The following is a 12,298-nucleotide window of genomic DNA, read 5'->3' as shown; positions in this document are numbered from 1 at the left end:
AAAAACACTTCATATTCCCTTTTTTGATGTGAACTTGACAGAATCTACACAGTATACAAGTTGCTAATTATTAAATAACTCAAGTTCATGTAATTAACATAACCCTCTTTTCTACATCTGGAAAAGCAAAAGGCAGTTGCTACACATTATGTTGATTATGGAATATAATATGCCAACTCCGCTTACAAATAAGGCTAACGCAGCCTCTTTCTTCACACAAATGAATTTGACTCAAATTTAGATTTCCAAATAATGAGAGATCTACAACTCAATTTAGGATGAATTCATCTTCATGTAATAGGAGTATGTGGTTTTAAGTAAGACAAACCTGAATTTAAAGTTCAGTGCTATTGTTCACTAATTCACATGACTGAGTCTCAGGTACCTCCTGTATAAAATGGGGATACTACCAATCTCATAAGGTTATTACAAAAGTCAAATGTGGTAAGACATGTGTAGAATTCATCAGGGTATCTGACATGATCAATATGACTACTATGCACCAGCTCCTATAATATACTTCTCTGTTGGAATCTCCTATAGTTGTCTACTTTGTCAGCAAAAAAACTATATACCCAGCTGAAAATTTAAATAACTCCTACAACAAAGGTTGGAAAATTATTATGTGAACTTATTCTCACTTTTGCCATTGGGGAATCTCATTTACAGCAAGCCTAATTTAAAACTGTGAACCCCATAATGTAAGACCTGGTGAGAGTAGTAAAATGCACTAGGTCCATTTGGTCCATGACAGGGTGTATTCCTTATATGGCAGATGCTTTGAAGAAGCTGTATGATATTCAGTTTATATTGATAACTGAGTTTGGCTCATTCTCTACCAAGCCCTGGGTTACTCTGAATTCTGCTTCTTATCAGAAGAGTTTCTCAAAAGTGCTTATCCCCTGTCAACCAGCACCATGAAGATGCATCAATGCATGAAGATGCACCATGAAGATGAGCTTATTGAGCAGAAGTGGACTAAGATTCTGTGTGAATAACTTGGGAATCACCTACAACAAGTATGGTGGGAATAAGAAATAATACTATTGTTTCCTAAAATTTAAAGTCTTAGAAATATGATTGAATCATTGACATACTGCTCAACAATCAAAGCAGCATGGTGCTAATGACACAATTCCTATTTCACCAAGGTTAACAGAGAAAATTTCTAAGCAAAAGAACAACCATTAGACCTTTGGATTGTCTGACAGTTACCCTAACTGAAAATGAACAAAGTTCTTATGTGTCTCTGAAGTCTGAATCTCAGTGTCTTCCTTCTGGAACAGGGGTTGCTTGAACTTAAAGTACTTTCCAGTTCTAAAGTTCAATGCCTTTACAATATTCACATAATTGCTGAGAAATAAGTCAAATTAAGTTTATTATATAAGTGATGCCTTTTAATGAACTATTATAACATATATTTATGATATATAGTTATATATATTCTTTATTTACACCAAAATTTAACTTTCCCAACATCAATAAATTATCAGAAGTTGGAGGAGGAAAACACTGGACCAGCTATTTCAACTCCATGGATAAAGAATATATACCCTTAGCCCTGGCTCTAGACTAGACAACTATTACTAAGAGAAATGTCTGTATAAGTGTAGCAGAAAAAGAAAGGAGACAAACCCAAACACAATTATAATACAATATAGCACATGTCCCATCATACGCAGGTTTGAGGTCATATGCAACACAAGCAATAGGAAAGTTCTTCAGAGGAGTTGTAATTTGAGCTAAGTCTTGAAACATGTACCCAAGATGCTTCTTTGTATTTTAACACAAATATGGTGGCATAGATAGAAACAGGCCTTGACTCTCAATCTGAATGAGTATCAAGCATATAACATGGAGTCCCTGACATACTAGGAATTTATCTACTGAAGATGTGATTTAGCCATGCTCACTGAACATCATACAGGCCTTCAATTATCAAAAGGGAGGCATAAATAGCATTACTTATGGCATCTATCCTTAAGAAATGATAACAACGGGAGTTTTCTTGATAGACAGTTTTCTCTGCATGCTTGTTCATCTTAATGAACCCTCTGACAGACAAATGCCCTGTAAACCTCGTTTTGTCTTTGTTTGACAACTATAAATTTGGCCCCAGCATTTCTAATACGGATGGCAGTTGGAGGGGAGTTCTCAAACAGCTGTATTCTGCTGGTTCTGCATGCACATGTAAGGCATGCAGCTGTTTCACTTTTTAAATTCCAACTCTAATACAGGCCTCAAAAAAAAAAAAAAAGAGAGAGAAGAAGGAGAACAGAGGAAAGGAAGAAAGAGAGGGAGGGAGAGAGGTAGGAATGAAGAAAGGTAGGAAAAGAAAAGATAAACTGGATAGTTGGATGTTTCTTCAAAAAAAAGTCCTGAGCTCAGAGGCAAAATACTTGAAGACAATGTACAATAGGGGTTTTTTTTCAAGTCTTATAAAAGCTGTTTTATGAAATTAAGCTGGAGATATTATAAGTGGGAAATGACCACAGAATAAATAGGAACCTTTCAGAAAGACAGCAAACATGTGTTATTTATTTTCCTAGTAAACAGAAGTGGCAGATTCAATCAGCAAGAAACATTGGATAGTTATGACCATTTTAATCATGTAAAAAATTCATAAGATTTGTTTATGGTGCATTAAACAGCATCTTCAGGTTACTATTAAGGAAAGTTAATAAATTCTATTTACCAATAGACTAGAGATAAGAAGAGGCTGGTTCTCTTATGTGGCTAGTAATGAAAAGGGACATAGAACATTTCAGCATCTCTGCTGTTACCTCCTTTTACTCTTTATAAACATATGGAAATAGTTATACCCAATTGCATAAAAAATATTTAAAACTATAAAACAGTTCCAAAGCATGTACTGTGCCATATTTCATGTGGAGAGAGACTGCCTTTAGTTCCGTTTTGAAAGGCCTAAAAAGTGCAAAGCAATAGTACTTTAAGTATTTATATCTACTTAGATTCTCTAATGTTTAAAGTCATGTTGAAAATGTTAATTTTAGATGTTAATTATAGAGCTGGAATAAAGCATTGGTTATAAAATAGCTAGCTGAGGTTAAATCCCTCCATAATGATCAGTTTTTTGGTACTCCCTGTTATTTAAAATACTACCAAAGAAATACATTACAAAAAATACACTAGCATGTGGCATATCTCTTCACTTGGAATTTTTATGAATGATCTAACAGAGAAATACAAGGAGACCAAATATTTATCTGGTCTTTATTCCCTAACTTAGGGCATTTACATCTTACATTTTGTTTTCATAAGCAAAGATTAAAGATAACATCCTAATATGAAGCAAAGATATCAAGTGTTTCTAGAAGGATGGAGCCTCAGCTCTACACAACTCTTAATTTTACTTCATTTTTGCCTTGAAAATTATTATGGGTTTTTGAGATAGGGATGTACAAATTTTTTTTACATGTCAAGAACTATAAAGATTTGGTAAAATGCTGAAGGATTCTTTTACGAGGTTAAGTATTCTAAACATGAACTCGTCTACTTACGAAGTCAACATACAGAATCCCACAATATGATGTCTCCTTGGCAAAGCAGATTTACCAAGAGTCAATTTCCTCTTTAAGAATCCTGCACCCACTCTCCCCCCCAGGTAAATGTGATATGGTTGTCCAAGGAGGAGTTAGATTTCCTTTAGATATGTAGTAAAAGATCAGTATCATAAATTCACACGTACTTTATTCTTCTTAGAGAAATATGTGAAGAGACTGATCCAGGTCATATAGAGAAGACAGTGCAACATTACTGATGCTTCCCTGTCTCTATGTACCAGCTCTGCTGTTTCCCTTTCAGCCTTTTCCTTCCTTTCTACCCCAAGTCACCCATGGCACATGCACTTCTTAGACACCAATAATACTTGCCTTTGTATGGACTTCTAGTCTACTTTCCCTTCATTAAAAATATACCTGATCAGGGCGCCTGGGTGGCTCAGTCGTTAAGCGTCTGCCTTCAGCTCGGGTCATGATCCCAGAGTCCTGGGATCGAGGCCCACATCAGGCTCCCTGCTCAGCGGGAAGCCTGCTTCTCCCTCCCCCACTCCTCCTGCTTGTGTTCCCTCTCTCGCTGTCTCTCTCTCCCTGTTCAAAAATAAATAAAATCTTTAAAAAAATATATATATATACCTGATCTTCATTCCAAGCCACCAGAAAACTTTTGCCCATTTTTCAATACAACAGCTGATAACCTCATAAATAAAATTATTTTAAGTCAATCACAAACGAAAAAAAAATTAATGTGGCAATCTTACATAGATATTTTTTATTTTGTAGGCACTTAAATCTCAGTGCCTAATCTGAAAGTCACCTGCCACTCTACCTACACAAAGCCCCACTCCACTGCTAACAGTACAGAGAATGCCATCAATTATAAGTCATACATTTATTTTATAACCACTGAGGAAGAAAAAAATGCTGCTATTTAAACCATGACATGATGCCTTCATGATAATCCTGTGCAACATGTGAATTGATAACATCAGCCCTTCATTGCTTTGAAATGATTTCATCTATTCCAAAGAATTTGGCAATCTATCCTACCTTCGGTTACAGTGCTTAGAGTGTGAGAATAATCTCTTTGCAAGTATTTCAGGAACAAAACATAACACATCTTTATCTACTTGTAGATATCTTTCTTTTTATGTCCATAAAACCCTTGGCTGTTAATTTGCAAGAAAATATAAAATTCTGATCATTTCTACAATGACACTTCATTAATATCAAACTTATTTCCCACCCAGCAATGTGGAGAGCTGGAAAGAAAGAGTGTTATTTACACTTATATAAAAGCTTAAAAAAAAAAAATCATGAGTTTTCTTGAAATCACTGAAAGCTAAGATTGAAGGGCAACCAATTAACCCAAAATATAAGAAAAGGCAGGTGCCTGCAGGGAGTGTTAAGACATAAGCAATAGCTTACGTTCAATTGCATCTGCAATTGAACACCAGCAGAAAGAGTTCACTTAGGTTGTTTGGAAAGCTGGTGAAGGCCAAATATAATCTGGAGAAAGTGTGAAGTCCCTGGGAGATAAGAAAATCGAGGAATTCCATGTTCTCTTTAGTTTTCTTCTCCATGAACAAAGGACAATCACAAAAAAAAAGACTGAAGAAAGTTTTAAGAAAGTGTTAATTATGGTGCAGATCAGCCACTGCAAAAGCTGGCACCGGACCCTACCTGCATCCTTCTATTATGGATCAAAGCCTTTTTATAAGTATCCCACCCTCCCCGCCACCCATATGGAGCAAAGTGTCCCCCTTAAACTATGGAAGCAAGGGGAAAAACAAAACAAAAACACTGTCACCCTGAGGACACTGGTGAAAACCACTTGCATCTGGGGAAGGGAATGACAACAAAAGAAATCCCACACTCAGAGGGGAAGATTGCATGCAGGGCCCAGGACTACAATCTGGGGAGGGGCATCACTGAGAAGCCCACACTCCAGGACCCAGGGGTAGGATACCATGCTGGTCTAAGACTAAGGTTTCATGTGAACAAGAGAGAATGCCCATTACCGCTCCCTACTGACAAGCTAACAAGCTTCAAGTAACAGGTAAACTCAGAATATGGCTGAGAGAGGGGTAAGGAGAAGGAAGAGTAAGGAGAGAAACACCCTGAGGCACAGAACAAAGGAAGTTCTAAAGTTAATATAGGAGCACTTGCTGAGGGGAAAAAAAACCTCCGACAAACCAACCTAACACAAGGAATCATTGCAAGAATTTGAAGGTTGGGGTGCCTGAAAAGTAACCACCACAACAAACTTAAAACTAGGCCCAACTTCTAACTACATTAATTCAAATCCCTACATTATAGGTTTAGCAAAAGGAAAGAAATGCTGATTTTCAGGCATAAAAAGTACACAAGATGCCCAACTTTCAATAACAGAAATTACAAGACATATAAAAGGGCAAAAAAACACAACACACTCCTGAGAGAAAAAAAAATAATCATTAAAACCAGACTCAGATATGACACAGATGGTGAAATTTTCAGAGAGGAAATTTAAAATAACTGTGTTGAATATGCTAAAGGCTCTAATGGAAGAGGTAGACAGCATGCAAGATCAGTGGGTAAATTCAGGGGAGAGATATAAACTGTAAGAAAGAATCAACTACAAATGCTGAAAATTAAAAATACAACAACAAAAATGAAGAATATCTTTGTTGCAGCTCATCATTAGACTGGACACAGCTAAGAAAGGAATCAGTGAACATGAAGATAACTGGAAGATAGATCCATAGAAATTACCCAAACCAAACCAAAAAAAGAGTGGAGAAGTAAAAAACAAAAACAGAAAACAAAACCCAAAACAAACAAAACCTATAGCATCCAAAAGCTGTAGAACAATATCAATATGTCAGTTTATCTAACATACACATATTTTGAATACCAGAAAGAGTAGAGAGGGAAAGAGAAAAAAAAAAGGCACAAAAGAATTATTTGAGTATAAAATGGCCAAGAATTTTTCAATGACTGATAGTAAACCACAGATTGAAGAGTCTCAGAAAACACCAATAAGGGAAGTATATACAAACTACATAAGCATATTATATTCATAATGTTGAAAACAAAAGACCATGAGAAAATCTTGAAGTCAGTCAGTAAAAAAGACATATTACCTACAGAACAATAAAAGTAAGAATTATAGAGTTCTCACTAGAAATCATACAAAGTAGAAAACAATGAGTGGCATTTTTTAAATGTAAAAAAACCACAAACTTTTAATCCAGAATTTCATACCAAACAAAAATATGTTTCCAAACAGAAGCAGAGATTCTCTCAGGTAGATAAGTACTGAGGAAATTCAGCACCAAAAGTACTACTCTGTAAGAAATACAAAAGGATTTTATACAGATTTTCTACAGAGAAAGAATATGGTGCCATTGCAATTTATTTTATGTTTATAGCAAATGCACAACTAAATGTATGACAGAAATAGCACAAAGAACAGGAGGAAGAAATTGAGAACACACTATTATAAAGTTATTACATTATACATGAAGTAGTGTAGTATTACTTGAAGATAGACTTTGATCAATTAAATGTGTATATTGTAGACTCTAAAGCAACCACTAATGTTTTAAAGAGATATAAATAATAAGTCAATAGAAGAAATAAAATTAAGTCATAAAAATGCTCAATTAAACAAGAAAAGGTAAGAAAACATAGGAAAAGAGAGGCAAAGAACAGATGGGAAAAATACAACTAGTTAAATAACTGGTTTAATTCAAGTATACCAATAATCACATTAAATGTGAATGGTCTAAACTACAAGTTTAAATAGAGATTTTACTTTTTTTAAAAATTTTATTATGTTATGTTAGTCACCATACATTACATCATTAGTTTTCAATGTAGTGTTCCATGATTCATTGTTCACGTATAACACCCAGTGCTCCATTCAGTACATGCCCTCCTTAATACCCATCACCAGGCTAACCCATCCCCCCACCTCCCTCCCCTCTAGAACCCTCAGTTTGTTTCTCAGGGTTCATAGTCTCTCATGGTTCTTTTCCCCCTGATTTCTCCCCCTTCATTTCTCCCTTCCTATTATCTTCTTTTTTTTTTTTTTAATATATAATGTATTATTTGTTTCAGAGGTACAGGTCTGTGATTCAACAGTCTTACACAAATTAAAAAAAAAAAAAGGAATCATGGGAGAAAAGCAGTGCTTTCAGATTAGCCCACATAACAACACACTGCTCCACTTCTGGGAGCCTAAGACAAATAAGAGCTCTTTAAAACATTGGTTTTCAAGGTCCTTCCTATGGGCTCAGAATACTCTCTTCAGTCAACACTTATTCAGAAACCTAATACTACAAAGTGTTCATAAAGTCTAGAAGCAGAGATGAATATAATATCCCCAAAGACATCCCAAATCTGTAGAAAATATATGTTTCCAATATTATGGATATCTTGTATTTCTAAAACTAATAAATTTGTAGTTGCTTTGGTTGAAATAAGGAAAAAAATAATAGAGATTTTCAGATTAAAGAAAAATGCAAAGTCCAATAATATACTGTCAAAAAGAAACCCATTTTAACTGTAAACACACAGATAGTTTAAATGGAAAAGAATACTCACACACACACACTTATTATATAAATGCTAATCCAAAGAAAGCTGGAATAGCTAGCTGTATTAGTATCAAATAAATTGAACTTCAAAACAACAATTATTATTAGGGATATAGAGGGACAAATTGCATAATGGCCAAGGGGTCAATTCTCCAAGAAGACATAAGAATCCTAAATGAGTACATACCTAACAATAGAGCTTCAAAATATATGAAGTTAAAATTGATTGAACTAAAAAAAGTAGGCAAATCCACAATTGGAGTGGGAGACTTCAACAACCCTCTCTAACTGGTTGAACAAGGGAATCATAATTACACAGATGATTTGAACACTATTAACCACGAAATTTGATTGACAATTATAGAACACCCTACCCAACAACATCAAAATACACATTCAAGCACACATGAAACAATCACTAAGATAAACCATAACCTGTCATAAAACAAACTTTAACAAATTTAAAATGAAAGAAATCATGTAAAGTATGTTCTTGAACCAAAATGGAATTAAATTAGAAATCATTAAGATAAAAAAATGTTGGAAAAATGCCCCTATATTTGGGGATTAAACAACACACTTTTAAATAACCACAGTTCAAAAATGAGATTTCAAAGGCAATTTTAAAATATCTTGAACTGAATTAAAATAAAAATGAAACAATAAAATTTGTAGGTGTACTTAAAGCATTTTGGAGGGAAAGTTGTAGGACAAAGTACTTATATTAGAAGGAAAGAAAGGTTTCAAACCAGTATCGATTTTAAGAAACTAGAAAAAGAAGAACAGATTAAACACAAATAAATAAGTAAAGAAACAAAGGTAAGAGCCTAAATCAATGAAAACAAAAATAGAAAAATAGGAAAAGAAAATCAGTAAAATCAAAAGCTGGTTCTTTGAAAAAAAATTAATCAATTTATCCCAGTTTCTGTGCCTTGCTAAATATACAATAAGTTTTCATTTCAACATTAAATCGTAGGGTAATCTTTTAAAAGATATTTTAAGTGGCAGTTTATCACAATACGCATAATTTCAAAAGTGTAATCTCAATTAAAACAGAAATCAAGACAGATCCACAGATATTTCAAATAAAGGAGGTATCAGATAAGGAAGAACTTTTAAATAACTATGATTAATATATTTTAAAATTTAAAATGATGTACAAAATAGATGAAAACATAAAGAGTTTTAACACTGAATTTCAAAATAATGAAATGGAAATTCTAGAACTGAATGATACAGTATCTGAAATTCAGAACTTACTAGATGAGTTTAACATCAGACTGGATATAATAGAAGACTGGATGAGTAAACTTAAAGACAGGTAAATAGAAAATATCCAAAATAAAGACCCAGAGAAAAAAATATATATATATATTTTTAAAGATTTTATTTATTTATTTGAGACAGAAAGAATGAGAGGGAGGAGGGTCAGAGGGAGAAGCAGACTCCCTGCTGAGCAGGGAGCCCGATGCGGGACTCGATCCCGGGACTCCAGGATCATGACCTGAGCCGAAGGCGGTCGCTTAACGAACTGAGCCACCCAGGCGCCCCAAAAATAATTTTTTTTAAAGAGCATAGCATAAGTAATGTGTGGGACATAAACTCCAACCTTCATTCATCTCATCCCAGAAAGAGAAGAGAGAGAAACTAGGAAAGAAGTAATATTCAAAGAAATAATGGCAAAGGTGTGGACCACCTGAAATTCTTATGCATTGCAGGTGGGAGTATACATCAGTAAACTGCCTCAGACAACAGTTTGGCAGTAGTTACTAAAACTAAGATATATATATTCTATGACCCAACAATTCCATTTCTGGGTATATACCACAAAGTGAGTGCTTATATTTACTAGAAGACCTGTGCAAGATTTTTTATAACAGCTTTATTCCAATGGCCAAAAACTAGAAACAAACTGAATGCCTATCAATAAGAAAATGAACAAATTATGATATGCATACAATGGAATACAGCACACTAATGAAAGAGAATAACTACCCACAAAAACATGTTTCTCAAAAATATGATGTTCTGAAAAAAAAAAAAGCCAGACACATACAAAATTACATACTGCATAATTTTACTAATATAAATTCCAATAGTATTTATGTTTGCAGGTATTGACTGGGAAAGGACACAATGATGCTTCTGAGTGCTAGAAATATTCTATATCTTGACCCAGATGATGACTACATAGGAGATACACATACACCACACACACACACACTTCATCAACCTTTAAAGATTCATACACTGCTACAGAGCAAATGTTTGCATTCCCCCCAAGTTCATATATTGAAACCTAATTCCGAACGTGACAGTATCTGAAAGTGGAGAAAGTAATTAGGTCATGAGGGTAGAGTCCTCATGATTAGAATTCATGCCCTTATAAAAGAGACCCCACTCATTTAAGTGTCCTTATAGAAGAGAGCTTGCACACCCCTTCTACCACGTAAAAACAAAACAAGAAAATTGCCATCTATGAACCAGAAAGTGGGCTCTCACAAGACACTGAATCGGCTAGCACCTTGATCTTAAATTCCCAGACTGCAGAACTGTGAGAAATAAATTTCTGTTGTTTATAAGCCACCTACCTTATGGTGTTCTGTTATAGCAGCCTGAATGAAGACACATACTTACTGTAAATTATATTTCAATTAAAAACATTTGAGGGGTGCCTGGGTGGCTCAGTCATTAAGCATCTGCCTTCGGCTCAAGGACATGATCCCAGGGTCCTGGGATCGAGCCCCCACATCAGGCTCCCTGCTCAGTGGGTAGCCTGCTTCTCCCTCTCCCACTCCCCCTGCTTGTGTTCCTGCTCATGCTGTCAAAAAATAAATTTAAAAAATAATAATAATAAAAAAAACATTTGAAATATATCTGTTTGTTAGGATCCTTATTTTGCCTCCAGTTTTAGTCCAGTCCAGTTCAGTGATAGAAACCACACCAGTTTTTGTATGGAGATAATTTAACACAAAGAATTGATAACCTTTCATAAAGGTATGAAATTCTTAACTAGGTAACTGAAAGAGTAAAAACAGGACTCTAAAGCATCTCAAAAACAGCAACAGCAAAAAGAGCAACAGCTACCAACCCAGGGAGTAGGGGATAAAAAACACAAGGTCAAGATTAGGACAACATAATCCTTCAGGAAGGGCACAGTGAGGCTGGATGAAACCCAGACTTCTGTGAGGGGTTACTGCTCAGCTGGGGCTGGTATCTCTGCATTGGGACACCAGGAAGCTCGTCCTCTAAGTATTGGGAAAATGGCAAAATGGATTTAGATGTTACTAAAGTGACTGTCACAGCAGCCAGGAACTGATAGGAAGCTCACAAGGAATAAAGAGGAAGGAGGAAGTCCCTGCTCACTCTTCTCCAGCTCCCTAGTTTTCCCCTAGCACCCTCTATTGGCCAAGTCATCCAGGGGCCTCTGACCAAGCTGTAATGTGAGGTGCAGAGGCCTGCCCCCAGCATTGTCAAGCTGCGTTAGAAGGCTGTGGAGCTGAGGCAGTAACTTAGTAATAAGCACCACTTCAGGTTTAATTTGTGTTGAGCAATAAGCAGTTTTGTTTAGGGATAAAATTTTCCATTTTTACATGCTTATGAAAAAATAATAAAACAAGAACTGTGGTTGGGGGGCAGGGTCTATGTTCTAGTGGCTATAAACCCAAGAAATCTGGACTTTATCTCTCAGTCAGCAAGACCAGCCTTTTGTAAAGAACAAGATAGAAGAGATTTTTGTTTGTTTGGTTGGTTGATTTTTTGTTTGTTTTTTAAGGTAGGAATTTTTTTTCTCTCGGATGCCCTTATTGGTCTGTGTCCTGGTTTCCATAGTCTTGCCTCCCCACCACATCTTAGGTACTATGTGGAAATGTGCTTTTGTGGGTTAGTCCTTAGCATCTACCAGAGTATCTGGTAGGTCCTCAGAAAATATTACCAATGCATATTATGTTCTTTGTCTTAATATATAACAGTAGAGTATTACTTGAAACGTTATCACTGCTATTCTTTCTTACCATTTAAAACAATTAATACATTAAGAAAATCTCTGGTTCAAGGTTTTGACATGAGATCAGTTTTTTTATTTTTTATTTTTATTTTTTTGCACGTAGTTATTTTTCATACTTGGCTACTATAGGCTTAGAGGTAATGAACGTTCAAAGTGCACAGTTCAGAGATCATCTTGCTCAACCACACCCA

Source organism: Mirounga angustirostris, unplaced genomic scaffold (genome assembly GCF_029215605.1).
Source record: "Mirounga angustirostris isolate CCGP_5_RB_7025 unplaced genomic scaffold, mMirAng1.0.hap1 SCAF_3, whole genome shotgun sequence".
Lineage (NCBI taxonomy): Eukaryota > Metazoa > Chordata > Mammalia > Carnivora > Phocidae > Mirounga > Mirounga angustirostris.
The sequence above is the reverse complement of the archived record's forward strand: the minus strand, read 5'-3'. Positions refer to the sequence as shown.